Below are 15,664 nucleotides of genomic sequence, written 5' to 3'. Positions count from 1 at the left end.
TGGGTGAACAGGATGAAACTGATAGAGATGCTTCCTCACTTCAAAGAAATTAGACTGTCCAAATTTAAGAGGAGAATCGGGATGATAAATGGTAGAGCTGCTCATTGATAAGCTGTAACATTTTCATAATCCTCCACAATATGCAAAGTACATGCATATATGTGTATGTGTACACCTGGCTACAAGGCTATTTATCTCCAGGTAGAAGATGCTGATGATCTCTAACTGCTCTCCTACTGGTTCATCCAAATCAGTGGGGGAAAAAATCAGCTGGAATCACAGGGTCACTCTTAGAGGTGAAAACGACCAGGTGATGGGGAAGAAAGTAAGGACCTTTGGAGTCCAACAGAGATGTGAGTGCTGGCTGTGCCACTTACCAACTCTGAGCTTGTCAAATGAGAGACACAAGGCCCACTCTTGGGGTTGTTGAGAGGCATCTCCGAGATAAAATATCTTACCAATGCATGGTACATGGCTGGCTCTCGATGCCTGCCATGTCCCTTCCCCTCTTGAGTGAGGCTTGCTTTATCAGTTCCGAGTGGGCCTTGCATGAGGTGATGGGCCATGCTGACCCTTCCCAGCGTCACCTAATCAGTGCCATTCACACTCTGTCTCCTGCCACAGAGTGCCATAAAGGGTGTTGTCTCACTCTGGAAGAGCTGTCTCGCCTGTTTCTCTGCAGGAGGGGCTGCCGGGAAGGGAAGCTGCCAGGAAGGACAGCAACCCACATCAGGCTACTTCCTGTTTTGAAACCCAAGGACTTGCTTGCAATCAAGGATGAGTAGTAGACGCTGGGGACAGACACTACCAGTACTGCAGGCATGAAGGGCTACTGCCTGTCTCCTGGGGCTAGCATGACTGCTGGTGTGCTCTTGAGCCCACTTCTGGCTTTACCACACACCCGTCCTCTATGGCATGCGTTTTCTTAGAAATCCAAGATCCAGGAAGGGCGTTACTTGCTGGCCTGACCTGGTGTGGGAAAGATAGCCCATTATTTGGGTTCTGCATGAGCCCGTGGCACATGTTGCTCCACCTTTGTTCCTCTGGTGTTCTCTTTCCCTATCCCCAGGGATGAGAAGCAGTAGACCTACTAGTACAGTTGAGAGCCCTCAGGACTCATGGCCCACAGCTTACCAGAAGCACAAGGCCTAAACCTCAGCTCTACTGCCACGGTCCCCCGTCCGGTCAACCGCCGTCATGTCTTGCTCAGATACCGGCAGTGGTCTCCTAATCACCGCTTCCCATGCTTTCACCCTTGCCTTCCTACAACCCCTAGTCCACGCAGCAGTCAGCCTCAACCCTCAGAACAGAACTCTGACCCAGGTCTGGCCAAGTGGAGTACAACATGCCCCTGGCCACCACGCCTAGTTCGGGGATGGGCTGTAATCCAAGCCAGTGAGTGATTAACACTCTCATCTATTAAGCACTTGCTGTGTGCCCGACGTAGGACAAACCCCTTAACTAGCAGCATCTCACTTCTTCACCCTCACAATAATCTTGGGGGGTCAGGGCTATTGTTATTAGAGTGAGTGAGGAACTTGCCAAAGGAACTCAATGAGGGCACAGCCAAAGAATGGAACTCAATTCTTCCCAACTCCAGAACATCCACCTTTGCACTTTGAGTGTGAGCATGGACACAGAGCACTCTGTGGATGTTTTCTCTAAACAACAGAATTTGTAATTTTAAGACTCTTTTCTAGTGAGGCCAACATTATGGAGCAATACAAACAAAATGAAGAATAGGGTCCTGCAGCACTGCCTGGCTGCCCGGGATCTGCCCCTCTCTCCCTCCTACCAGCAATGTGAGGGCAACATAGTTTCTGTCTGATGACATGGGCATTTTTTTTTTTCCTGGATAAAATGCCACCACATTATAGCGATCTGGTGGATTTTGGTACATCTTGGTGGATTGATCAATTTTTCCCTCCAGAACTGATGTGGACAATTTTGCGCATTCATCCTGGGATGAAATCTCCTGCAGGATTCTTCCTTTTTGGTTCAATATGAAACAAAATTGGCCTTGTGATCGTTACTCACATCCTCAATGCATTTAACAGACTCCCCCGAGAGAGGAAGAGTCTCGTGCTTCAGAGCAGGAATCTGAGGCCAGAAGGACCAGTGTTAAGAGCTCTCTGATCTCCAGCAAGGTACAGGAACTAGCTAAATCCATCAGTCAATGGAATGATAATCCTACCTCTCAGGTCTGGTGGAGAACTGAGCTCATTTAGGTCACCTGCTTAGCATAGTACCTGGCATATAATAAAGACTCAGTAAACAGGGGCGCCTGGGGGCTCAGATGGTTAAGCGTCTGCCTTCAGCTCAGGTCATGATCCCAGGGTCCTGGGATCGAGTCCCGCATCGGGATCCCTGCTCCTTGGGAGCCTGCCTCTCCCTCTGTCTCTCTCTCTGTCTTTCATGAATAAATAAATAAAATCTTAAAAAAAAAAAAGACTCAGTAAACTGTAACTTTTTTTATTCATTTTTCTACTGAGAGGAAGAGTTGGTTTTTTAAACTTATGATTACTTGATTAATTTATAACCCCAAGTCCAAACACATGTTGCTGATGCATAGGCAGCCCCATCCTTCTTCCTCCTTATGTCTCCCTTTCTTAATCAAAAAATATTTCTCAGGCACCCGAGTGGCACAGTCAGTTAAGCATCCAACTCTTGATTTCGGCTCGGGTCATGATGTGAGACTAAGCCCCACGTCGGGCTCCGTGCTGGGTGTGAAGCCTGCTTAAGATTCTCTCTCTTCCTCTCTCTCCGTACCTCCCCCTCCTCTCTAAAAAAATTAAAAAGAAAAATAAATAAAAATAAGTTTTTCTCATAAAATGACTGCTAATACAACTGATTTCTATATTTTTAATTGGAAACATGCACATGACATCATTTAGCTGTCTCTCTATAAAAAAACCTCTGTGAGATACTTCTCTCCAAATTAGATGCCAAGGAAAGCTTTCCTCCTGAGATATTAGTATAACATTTCTTTTTTTAAAAAAAAGATTTTATTTATTTATTTGACAGAGAGAGAGACACAGCGAGAGAGGGAACACAAGCAGGGGGAGTGGGAGAGGGAGAAGCAGGCTTCCTGCGGAGCAGGGAGCCCGATGTGGGGCTCGATCCCAGGACCCTGGGATCATGACCTGAGCCGAAGGCAGACGCTTAACGACTGAGCCACCCAGGCGCCCCTATTTCTTATATAATGTAAATAATGTGGCTGGTCATGTTTCTTATTTGTTCTGGCCACTAGGAAACTCAAAGCCAAATTTGTGGCTCAACTTTGATATAAGCCTAGAATCCTCTGTTTGCTTATTTATGTTATAAATAAGCCTTCCTGGTCTTGATCTATTAAATCTACCTTTCCCTAATCTCGATTTAGTCTCTATCGTTTTCTACTGTTTTACTGTATTATTTTATTGCATTATAGTATTGTATATACATAATATTTAATGTATTATTATAAGCTGCCCATAGAATGGGGTCAATTATATATAGTCATTAGGATAATTTATCAAAATATTAAATATTTTTAAATCTGCCATAATCACATAATCTGGCAAACCCAGATGATAATGAAGCAGGTTGTGGGAGGGGAAGGAGTGTGTGTGTGTGTGTGTGTGTGTGTGTGTGTGTGTTTGAGAGACAGAGAGGAGCTTCAACCACAGCATATACAACTCTGCAGTGGGCTTGAGTCCCTGGTGAGTTTGTCACCTAGGACAGTTGGTGAGCTTTATCTGCTATCTTCTGATAAACCTCGGTGACTCATTTCTCTCTGGTCTGTACATTTGTCCCAGCCCCCTGGCCCCTCCCTGGACTCCAGAATGGGCACCTTTAATCCACTTCCTACTGGATCCCTGAGTAGTTTTCTTTTTGTTTTTAATGCAAATATGAGCATGTGACTCTCCTGCGTAGGCCTTTCAATATTACCCACAAAGTAAACCTTAAAACTTCCTAATCCAGTGCAATCCCCTCATTTTATAATTGAGAAGAATGAGAGCCAGAGAGGCAAAGGGCCTTTCCTAAGGTCACACAGCAAGTGAGTAGCAGTGCGGGGACCAGAACTGAGGTTTCATTCCTCTGTTCATTCATTCCTACATGCATACATCTATTTTTTCAAAAAAATACTTCTGAAGACGAAGAGGCATCAGGCATACTGCAGGCTCCAGAGACACAGCCGTGGGCGAGACTGACGCAGCGCCGGCTGTCTTAGGGCTCACATGCGCGCGGCGGGCTCACACAGAAATGGACAGGTTGCGCTAAGTGCCCTACAGACCACGGAGGGGCACCATGCTAGAGAGCGAGTGGGCAGGCGAGGGGAAGTGGCGGAGGCCACGTCAGCTAGGGTGGTCGGCGAGGGTCGCTTTGGCAGGGATGTGGGAAGATCTGGCTCTGGGCATGTGCCTGAGGTCCTGGAGAGGGCACTGGCTTGGCCGGATGGAAACATGCTCAGCGAGGCTGGACGGAGCACAGGGAGAGGGCCTGAAGAAGGTGGCTGGAGGCTGGAGAAGAGGTTGGAGAGGCCGCAGGGCCCTGGCAAGACCTCCTGCTCTGCCATCACAGCGCGGGGCTCAGAAGCTCATCACAGGCTCAGGTGTGTGTTCAGACCAGAGGCCTTTGCAAAACCGCAGAGGAGCAGGAGAGGGGCCTTTCCTTCCCTACCCAACCCAACCACAGCTCACCCCTTCTCCCTGGATCAGATTTACACCCGGCGGTATTTTTAGCCTTTTCTCTCGAGCTCAGTGAATGCACCCCACATGAAAGAGGAGACAAATTTATCTCTGTGGTTGAGAAATACTCACATGTGAGAGGCACGTGACAGCAGGAAAGAGCATGGGCTTTGGAATGAAGGGAAGCTGGGTTTGAAGCTCAGCTCTGTCAGGAAAGAAGGTGCTGTCCTTTAACAAGATTCCCTCACTTCTCTGCACCTCCATATCCCACCTGTAAATAGCATTAGTAAGAACCAGCATTTGTGTAACCCTTAGGCTGAGCCAGGCGTTTTTCCAGGTCCTTTATAAATAGTATCTCAAGTCATCTGCCTATGAACCCTCTTCTTGCACTATTATCATCAAGCCCATTACACTGATGGGGAAACTGAGACCCAGAGAGGATGACCTGGCGTTCAAATTCAAGCATTCCCATGCCTTACATGTGATGCCGTGACTGGGAATCTTAAAAGAGCTAGAGCCCTGCCTGGGCCCTCACAGTATTTAATCAAGCTTCTGTTTACCCTGAGGAAACAGATGGATAGTGTCGCAACCAGATGCTCAGTGGTTGCAAATGGGTGGCAGTGGAGAGAGGCAAAGCTGCTTGGCCGTGTTGCTCACCAGCATCCCTGACCCAACAGCTAAATAAATGCCCGGGATATTCCTCCTGCCTGTCTGCCACAGAAAAATAAATGGGTTTGACTTCTTCCCACTCAACTAGTGGGCCCTCAGCAATGACATTATCCTCTGGATTACAGTATTATTCAAACAGCACTGGGTCCCAGGCAGAGAATGTCTCTCCTCTGGGCTCCCACGGCACCGTGTACATCCCATATCACAGGCCTTCTACAACCGTACGGTAATTACCTTGCTTGCCCAGGGCAAGAGCACAAATAGAGGCCCACGTATCATATATCTAAATATTAAAAGTTATAAATCAAGCTAACAAACTGTTAAATAAAATATGTTCTATCCACATACTTTGACAAATACATATGCCTAACAATCCAGAAGGAGATGGAATTAGGACTCTCAAGATGCCTCAGGATTTTGTGACTAAATCTGGGGACATAGGAAGGCTGCTTCCAGCCCCAGGACTGGCCCCTAACCCCAGCCTTGGTTTCTGTCCTATACTGAGATGGGCCTTGGGTGGGCGAACACCCGAGGCTACTCCAGCCTCACATCTAATCCCTCTCCCCACCGACAGCTGCCCTTTGGTGTCCACTGAGCTTCAGGGTTTGCATAAGGGCAGCTAGAGCTCAGCCTTCAAGAGGACGGACCTGAGAGAGGAGTCTATGCAGTTCCCAGAAATAGGCTCTTAGCCATTTGAGCACGACATCCATGGTCCCCACTATGTATGCACGTAGCATGTTCCAGAACGGTGTCATCTAATAGGAATACAGCGTGAGCCAAAAATGCTAGCCACGCGTGGAATTTAAATTTTACTCTTAGCTCACATTAGAAAACAAAGAAGTAAAAAGAAAGAGGTGACATGAATTTTAGCAATGGATTCACCTAATATTTCCAAAATGCCATCCTTCTAACATGGAATCAATTATAAACAATTATTTAAGAGAAATCTGACATCGTGGTACTATTCTGCTTTGATGGCACATCTGCTTTCAGTCCTGTGGCATTTCAGGAGCTCAGCAGCTACTTGCCTGCTAGTGGCTGCCTCATCCGGCAGCTCCCATGTGCGCCTCCACCGCTCCAAGGGTGCTCTGCGGACCAGCAGCATCTATCCCACCTGCAGAACCGCAAGGGCTCCCTGCCCCCTGGACAGAACCAGCATTTTCGCCAGATCCCCAAGGGAAGGAGATGGACATGAAAGCTTATCAGGCTGGCTTTTATAGAAGGCTCCCCTGACCTGCTGACTCTAACCAGAGAGGGCCAGGGCGGGGCTGGGAGCAGGGAAGGGGCGCTTCCTAAGGGTGGTTTTGCCAGACTGTTCCTGGTGATCCACACTGCCTCCCCGGAAGCCCTTCCAGTTGGGCAACCTTCCAGTTACAACACAGTGTGAAAAAGGAAAGTGTGGGGGGCTTGGAGAGTGAGAAAAGGACACATAGGAAGTAGAAGTGGAGACATCTGTGTAAAGGGAAAAAAGATGAGCAAGAGCATGGTCACAGGGGGGGTGTCAGGCAGGTCTGGGGAAGGACACTCTGAGGAGACTGTTTCTGCTGGGAGAGAATGGGAAACAAATAGTTTCTACTGGTTTCTGAGCATGACTATATGGGTGTCCAGTAAATGAGAGTGGTCCAAGGTCACCACATGGGAGGCTTCTGAAAAGACCTGATTGGGAATTTTTTTTTTTTTTTTGAGAGAGAGAAAGAAAGAGCACGTGCAGGGGGAGGGGCCGAGGGAGGGGGAGAGAGAGAGACTCTCAAGCAGACTCCCTGCTGAGCATGGAGCCCGACACGACACGAGCCTTGATCCCACAACCCTGAGATCATGACCTTAGCCGAAATCAAGAGTCAGACGCTTAACCCACTGAGCCACCCAGGTGTCCCCGTGTAGGGAAATTCTGGTCACAAGCCCTTACACTGCAAAATCAGGGCTGTGTCGCAATAGATTAAATTTGCCAACGGTTTGAATTGACATTTTGTCCTAAAGGTAGAAGCCAGTCCCATCATGTACTTTTCAAGGAGGTTTCTCAAGCATGCTGGAGGTGAGAGGTTCCATTAGAAGTTATGTAGTGGAAATTTCATTGTCTTTGCCCTTAGCATAATTTTTTTTTTTTTTTGAGAAATGCATCCTGGGTGCATTGCAGACTGTTAGTTCAAGCTAAACCTGTATCAGGTTGGCATGGGAGGGGAACATCTGGAATGAAAATGAGAGACAATGAAAGAAATGAAGGTCTACCAGCACTATGGCTTGGCTGGCCACATATGGGGTCTCCACGAATAGCCAAATGCTTCTCTTGAGTAAGTGTCATTTTATCTGTTAGGGGTTTTCATCAGCAAGTAATAGGATATGCAGTTAACAGTGGCTCAAAGAGTGGTTCTCAAGACGTGGTTCACCACCATCATCAGCATCATAGGAACTTGTCAGAAATGCACATTCTTGGGCCCACTGCAGACCTACTGAATCAGAAACTCGGGGATAGGGCCAGCAATCTGTGTTTTAATATGCCCTCTAGGTGATTCTGATGCATGCTCAAGTTTGAGAAAGGATAGCTTAAACCATCAGGACATTTACTATTTCTTAATGAAATGTCTGGAGGCAGACTCCACACTGCCAAGACTGTGAAGCAGCATTTCTGAGATTCTCTTGACCCTTTCCCTCATGGTCACAAAATGGCTGCCATAGCCTTAAGCATCACATACTGTACTCACCTTGCAGTGTCCCAAACAGAAAGGACAAGGTGATGGCAGAAAGGGGGCTCCTCTTCCTTCTTTTTTATCAGGGAGGGAAACACATCTCAGGAACCTCCTCAGCAGACTTCTCTTCTCAATTCATTGCCCAAACCTGGATCTCAGGCCTATCTCCAAGGCAAATCATTGGCAAAGTGGGATAGAGTCTGACAAAGACTTAAGCTAGCACAGCTCATTCCCTTGAGTTCACTGCTGCTCCTCCAGCACCTGAACAAAATAATTCTCTATTGGCAAGAACAAATCAGGGGGTGGGGAGAGGGGATGGCTGCACGCAGGTAACCAACAGTGTCTGTTACAATTATTGTCCCCATTTTACAGATGTGGAAAGTAAAAGCTCAGGGAACACCACGTATCTGGGAAAGAGTGGAGTTGAGATTCAAACTCACTTTTTTCTGACTCCCCAAATGTTTCCATTGCCTCATTCCACCTATGGATTTACAATTACCCAGAACTGGTAAGGCAGAAAAGATTGATTCTGTGACTTTCTGCAGTGGCAAACATTTGGACATGGATTATCATTTGGAACGCATGATGCTAGGAGAAGAGAGGTCACCAGCTGGACACCTGTGGACCTGTGCTTTATCTGGCAAGAGATTTTTTAAATTTTATAAATTCATGTTCAATATTTAATACTGGGAAATTTCACATTCAAATTCCGACTTCTAGGTGCATCTGAAGAAACACGAGAAGCTCTTGCCACAGACCCAACATCCCTTCGTGGCAAGAATCGGTAGGAGCTGAGTGGCCGAGTTTTCCTCATTCCCCCACCATTCTCTACCAACTGACCCCTGACCCAGTTCACCTATTTGTATCACTGGACTTGTCCCACTTGGCGTTTTGCATGCTCCCACACACGTGCCTGCCCCTGTGGGGCCTCTGCCTGCAATGCTGATGGTGGGCTCCAACAGCATCTCTTCTTCACCCCAACCCCCCAAATCTGCAGCCAAGAGTCCTTGGGGAAGAGATGGGGTGGTGGGAGCTTTTGGAGGGAAATCTGAGTTTTCCCATGGGACCACCCGCACTGGAACTCCGTAAGACTTCTCTGTGGTCCCAGCAGTTTGGGCTGAGATATGGTCCCAGGAGGAGGTGTGGGGAACCCCTCCACCCCCAGGTGTCTGGCATGGCAATGGACTCCAAGGCTGCAAGTGGTTTGGGCAAAAGGTCTGAAATCAAGGTGGTAGGGACTAGCTGGGCTGCGGTACCTCCCAGAAACTGGTTTCCGCGGAAGCTCGTCAGGGTCCCCGTGCAATGCCCTACTCCTCAAGGTCGTTGATGTGTCCTCCAGGACTTGTTTCAGTTGTAGACACGACTGGGGACTAATTGTCCTCTTGCTTAAACCACTACCAGAGGAAAGTGTGTATCAACTTTGGGCCTATTTCTTTATTTTGTTTTTCAATTCTGAAATACTGTTTGTTTGCTTTTTCTTCAGTACACTGAGGGATTTTTTTGGACAGTGTTGCTCCAGGAGCACTCCGTTACGAAAGGAGAAGCCACAGCAATAATAAAAATGCTGCTGATAATAGTGTAGCTAAGAAATGAGGTAACGCGCGGGAAAAGCCCCAGCTCAGCTCTGCGCCAGTTCTGAGGATGCAAATACTCAGGGAATTCTCAGTCTGTCCGGTGGGAGAGCCAGACACATAAACAGGCCATTACAATGGAATCTGATAGGGTGTCTCCAGAAGTAAACAGAGGGTGTTCTCAGATCTGGAAGGATCAGCACCTACCCTGAGACGGGAAAGCTTCTGGAGGAGGCGACAATTGAATCTTAACATAAGAATCAGCCAAGGGAAGAAGAGGAGAATGATGGTCAGGCACAAAGGAGGCGTGGGAGCAAAGGCCTAGAAATAGGTAGGAACATGGTGCATGGTGGCACGTGCATGTTCCTGAAACTCACAGGGAAAAGTTAGGGAGGGAGGCAGGGGAGGAAGCTGGAGGAGTAAGGAGCAAGTCATAAGGTCCGTGGATTTCTCCCGGGAGACCGGGGATGTCATGAAGGGTCTTCAGTAGAGACGTGACCAATTGTGCTTGTTGGTACGATCACCCAGGCTTCAGATGTCCTGAGAGTAGAAGAGGGCCGTGGATGTGAGAGGACCGGCAACTGCTGAGTACTATTTCCCACTAAGGGAAGAGGGAGTTGATACTGCCCTCTGTCTCCAAGGTTCTCCATCTCTGTATTCCAAAGGTGTGAAAGTGGAAGTTGCAGATGTCCTAAGGCCCAGCCTTGAGCGTTCCATAGCTCACTTCTGCTGGATTCTACTCATCAAAGCGAACCACAGGCCCATCCAGGTTCTAAATAAACTCCACCTCTTCATGGGAGAAGTGGCAAAAATTAGCAGCCATCTTTGTATGTACCATTCCTTACTTGCCTATCCTCTGAAATCATCTGCTACAGAAGAGGATGTATAATAGGTGCTTAAAGAAATATTTGTTAGGGATTGATTGCTTGATCAATTGGTTCAATCACTTACTTATTAATTTATGTGGGAATCACTGACCATAAAATAGGTCAGTAGTCTTCTTGGAATAAGGGAGAAGGCAGCTCCATGTACTGAAGAGAGCCAGCCAGACCTGTGGTCAGACCTTATCTGTCCTATGACCGTAGAGAAAGTCACTCCGTCTTTCTGGAACTCAGTTTGCTCATCTGTGAAAGGAGGATAACTCTACCTACAGAGGAGCATCGCAACACCCACCTCACAAGGTATGTCCAGGTTTCATTGGTCATGCATCCTAGCCCCCCTGGTTAGCCTTAAGGTGGTAGGAATGAGTAGAAGAAAAGAGTTGTTGGTCTCCAGAGAAACAAGTTTTATTTTGAGGAGGAAAAAAAAAATTCTTGAATTACTTTAGAGCACTTTCATTTGGACTCAATAGTTAGAACACTACCAGCAAAGAAGACACTGACCTTTTGATTTACAAAGATAATTAATTGAAGAAGACCCATAACAGAGGTTACCTCTGGGGGACCAAGAATTAGAAATGGAAGGGAAATACATGTTTTACTGTTTACTTTTTGGCATCATCTGAAAATTTTTCTCCCATACATGTATTCTTTTTCTAGTAAAATAATTCAAATATGAGAGATTCAAACACCTTTGAAACATGTTGTCCCATCACAAGGACTTTGATGAGCGCAGAGTTGGTCATTAATATAATTCACAGCTTTAAAAAGTGTCAATTCCATTTTTCCTATAACGAGAAGTCTTGAAAAGAACAGGGTAGAACCCCCAGGGTCTTTCTTCTCTCTCTACCCCGACTCAGCTTCCTTCTGGATGCTCTACTCTTGGAATACTTTTGCATTTGTTCATTAAATGCCTGCCCAGGCTGGAGGTGGCTCAGGCGGTGTCCTGTCTTCGCTGCACAGGATGCACACTACACACTCACGGTCTCCTCGCCACACAACCGAATCAGCCGCCCCTGCTGCTGCTTGGCTTAATTGTTTGATTTGTGATTTCCAGGCAGCCTAATGTCTGTGCTTCTTTTTAAAGCAAGATCAGATATGGGAGCAAGTCAAGGAGGAGGAGGAGGAAGCCTGAAAGAGGAAGAGACAGAAGAAAGGGAGGAAGGAAGGAAGGGAGGGAGGGAGAAGTGCTGATTCTTGCAGTTGTGCATACTGCCTCTCCAAAGTCTCTCTTTTTCCTGACCCTTCCCCACTTGCCCCAAGCTTCTCTTGTCCCTCCGCCTTGGCCATCTCTTGCTCTTGCATGTTGCACAGACTAGCACAGATCAATAAATGTTACTCTGAAAGACAAGAAGGAGGGTTTTTTTGTTTTGTTTTGTTTTTTTAAGTCTTCCACATCCCCCAGTCGCTGCACACATTGAATGCACCTGCAGGTGCTGTTAGGTCTATGAGAATGGCAATTAGTCCCACCATCCACTTCTCTAAGTCTCCACCACTGCCATCCTTGTCAGTCTAAACGGGACCATGAGCTGATGTAAGCTGATGTGTGAAAACATCACCTACGGTCATTTAAAAAAGAAAGAAGGAAAGAAGGGAGGGAGGGAGGAAGGCCTGCCCTTCAATGTTTGCTGTAGCTCTTGATCTTTTTCTTTTCTTAAACCGTTTTTGCTAAGCCAGTCTCCAAGTGGAATCCCCACCCAGTCGGTCCGCAGACTTCAGTGAGAGCTCTGTTGTTGGTTAAATTGTGTCCCTCAAAAAGATATGTTGAAGTCCTGACCCCCAGTACCTTATTTGGAAATAGGGCTGTTGGCAGTGTAATTAGTTGAGGGTTGAGGTCGAACTGGAGGTGGGTGGCCCTTACTCCACTAGCACTCCGTGCCTTACAAGGAGAAGAGGCACACAGACACACAGGTAAACGCCAGGTGAGTACAGAGGCGGAGGCTGGGACGATGCGGCGGCAAGCCAAGGAAGGCCAGAGATTACTGCCAGTACCCGAAGCTGGGAGGAGACAAGGAAGGATCCTACCCAGAGTCTCTGAGGGCACACAGCCCTGCTGCCACTGTGACTTGGGACTTGTGGCCTACAGCACTGGGGGAGAACACACATCTGTTGCTTTAAGCACCCAGGGTACATATTATGTTATGGCAGCCCTAGGAAACTTCATGAACAGGGCTCCCCACAGCTGTCTTTGAATCTTCAGTAGGACAAGAGTCTCGGAAGGAACCAGGTGGCTGATTTCAATTGGGTCAACTGGAATAGAATTTTGGAAGTGAAACACACACATTCTCATTGGATTCTAAAAAAAGCCTGCTCCCTTCTACTAAAAATGCAGAGACATTTGAAGATAGAATGTGGCTTCCTTTTTCTTTTCCTAAACAAACAAACAAACAAACAAACAAACGAAGGAACAGGTTCTTGGGATAACAGGGGGCGGAGGGCAGAATGACAGAGAGTAGACAAAGGGAGAACGTGGAATCTCGGAGCTGCTACTTCATTATCAGCTGCATGCTGCTGTGCAGGTGGATTAGTTAGGGACCTGGGGGGGAAGGCCATGCCCTGCACGTGGTTCTGAGGAGGAGACCCTCTGGAAAGGGCCACGTAGAGAGTGAGGGTTCAAACCAGGCAACAGAGGGAAGCTGGGACCAGCCGTCGGGCCCAGGGGACAAAGGGAGGAAACCGTGTTGCTGGGAACTGCCATCATGGAGGTCTGTAGCTCCTGGTAGACATGTGTCCAAGCAGGTAGGGGTAAGGATGAAAGATGTCAACCCTCTCTTCGTTCTTTTTTTTTCCCCCCCAAACTTCTCTTCTTTCTGAACTTAGTTTTCTGTTTTTGTTTTTGGTTTTTTCTCTATCACATGGTGATAAGACCACTGACCTAATAGGCTTGTGAGAAGTTAACCTGAATTATAAGCGACCCAGTGCAATGCTTGGCATAGAGGTGTGTCCTCCATAAACATCTTGTGAATAAACAACAACGGATGGAATGAATACTTTTATAAGGCACACACAATAATTTTCTTCTCGTAAAAAAAAAAAGCCTCAAATGATAGACTTGGATAAATTATGCCTCCACTTCATGTCATAAAAGGTACAGAGGGAATTGTACAGCATATTAGAGATAATTAAGTCCAAGTTGAATCAGGGCTGCCTGAATTCAGGAAGGATTCCTCTAGTCAATCTTGCCCTAAAAAGGCACCGGGGCACCTGCACAGGAAGGAAAATAGAAGCCAATTAATTCAAAACATTTGGTACCTTGTAGCCTCAAGAGGTTTAGACGGGAGCACTTAGTGACCGTGACTGAAATAGCAAGTGCTTGGGCCACATGGCAGGGTGGCCCGAGCTGATTCGGCCACCATCCAGAACAGTCCACTTCTAGGGACTGTTGACTCAAAGACAAAAGACAAGATGGGGTTTCCTTAGGGCCAGTGGGTTGGGAAGGGGATTTGTAACCAAAGGCTCTTTCTCTGGGGATCTATGTTCCAGTCTTTCCCCAGTTGCAAGAGAAAAACAAGGGCACCACGGGGTGGGCTAGAAGACACCTGCACATGGTCTCTGAAGGTCCTCACAGCACCCAGGGGAGGCAGAAGAGGAGGCAGGTGCAAGGCGGGCAGGGGTCTCGCCAAGGTCCCATAGCCGCTGAGTGGCCCAAAAGAAAGGTGAACTTAGGTTGTTTTCACTCTACACCGTGTGTTTCAAACAGGCCTGCTCTGCTTTTAAGAACTGACAGAGCAGTGACATATGAAAGGACCCTGGGCCCTGATGACGCAGTTGAGCTCGGCTGTGTCCTCCCCCGCCTGTGAGAGTCCCTTCTATTTGAGAACTCCCAGCTCAGGGAGGTCTGAGATGTTCTTATCATTTTAGCCACCTTGCGTCTGGGTTTTCTGTTACTTTTAGCAGAAGTCATCCTACTTCATGCACACAGCCTTTTATTCTCGCTGATCCTCTCCTCTCAGCTGGCTCCATCTCATCCTCAGGCCCAGCTCTGCAGTCACTCCCAGTCACCTCCCTGCTGGCCTGGCCTCCTGCCAGTCCCTCCTTTCCACCCTGCTCAATTTCCTGTAGAACCCTTGGGACTCCTTAAACTGCTCTTTTTTAGGGATGGCACACCCCTCTCTTGCTAGAACGTAGGCCCCAAGAGAGAGGGACGTGTCTGTCTTCTTTATCTCGTGCTCCCAGGACCTCGCTCAGCGCCTGGCACGTAGTAGGCACTCACTACATCATTTCTGGAGGAGCGAGAAGTGGAGGGCGGGCATTCTAAACTGAAGCACCTCCCATCTTGCTAGACGCCACCTTTCAGAACCCTTCCCTTGCTCTTTTTGGATTCAGGTTCCTTGTTTCCCTAGCAGAACAGAGTGCTTGGCTCACAGAGACACCATCCAGTCTATTAGCCTCCCAGGCATCTCCCCCTAACCATCAGCATTCTCTCTTTGCATCTAAACTCTTAAAAAACAGCCGACACACAAGCAACTTCCTGGTGGGCCGTTCATTTCTCCGCCCAGGACTAAGGACCACGTTCTCTAGGTGGAGATCTCGGGCACGGACTTAGAAAGTCCTTCCCATCCCCCTGGCCCCCCTCCCTGCCTTCTCTGCCATAGCCCCCTCCTAACCTCCTGGCTGGGGGGAAAAGCCATGTTGGCGATAACATCATAGAGCCCAAGAATTCCTCGGAAGATGGAAATTGCGGCTCCGAGGGGGAAAGTGATCTGGTCATAGGCAGTGAGTGGGATACATCGCAACCGAACCTACGTTTCTTTTCTTTCTCCGCGTCCCAAGACCTTTTCTATAATTGGTCACTCCTCTTAAATGCAGACAGAGAGAACTGGGATCAGATCCCAGAGTTAGCATTATTTTCGGGGTAACCCAGAGCATTGTCGTTTAAATTCCGTGAGCTGCAGTTTACCCATATGCATATTGGGGTGCTCACCAGCCTTCTCTGGGGCGTGTGTTTGTGTTTCTACGATCATGCAGGGGCTGATATAAGGGTTATAAAAATGTTAAAGCAGCTTGTCCTCTAAGTCCAGGTTTGAGGGACTGCCTAAATCAGGCATTTAAAAACTTGACCTCTTACAAACTTACAGCCCTGTCCTTAGCAAGATGCTTAACCCGAAGCATCGTCATCTGCTTGCCTTGTCTGATGGGCCATCTATCCCAGCACCTGGACATCTGGTGCCTGCAGCTGATCCATTAGCTGCCTC

Source organism: Callorhinus ursinus, unplaced genomic scaffold (genome assembly GCF_003265705.2).
Source record: "Callorhinus ursinus isolate GAN/ISIS: 27379988/994484 unplaced genomic scaffold, GSC_fseal_2.0 scaffold3, whole genome shotgun sequence".
In the NCBI taxonomy this organism is placed as follows: domain Eukaryota; kingdom Metazoa; phylum Chordata; class Mammalia; order Carnivora; family Otariidae; genus Callorhinus; species Callorhinus ursinus.
This window is presented reverse-complemented; position numbering follows the sequence as displayed.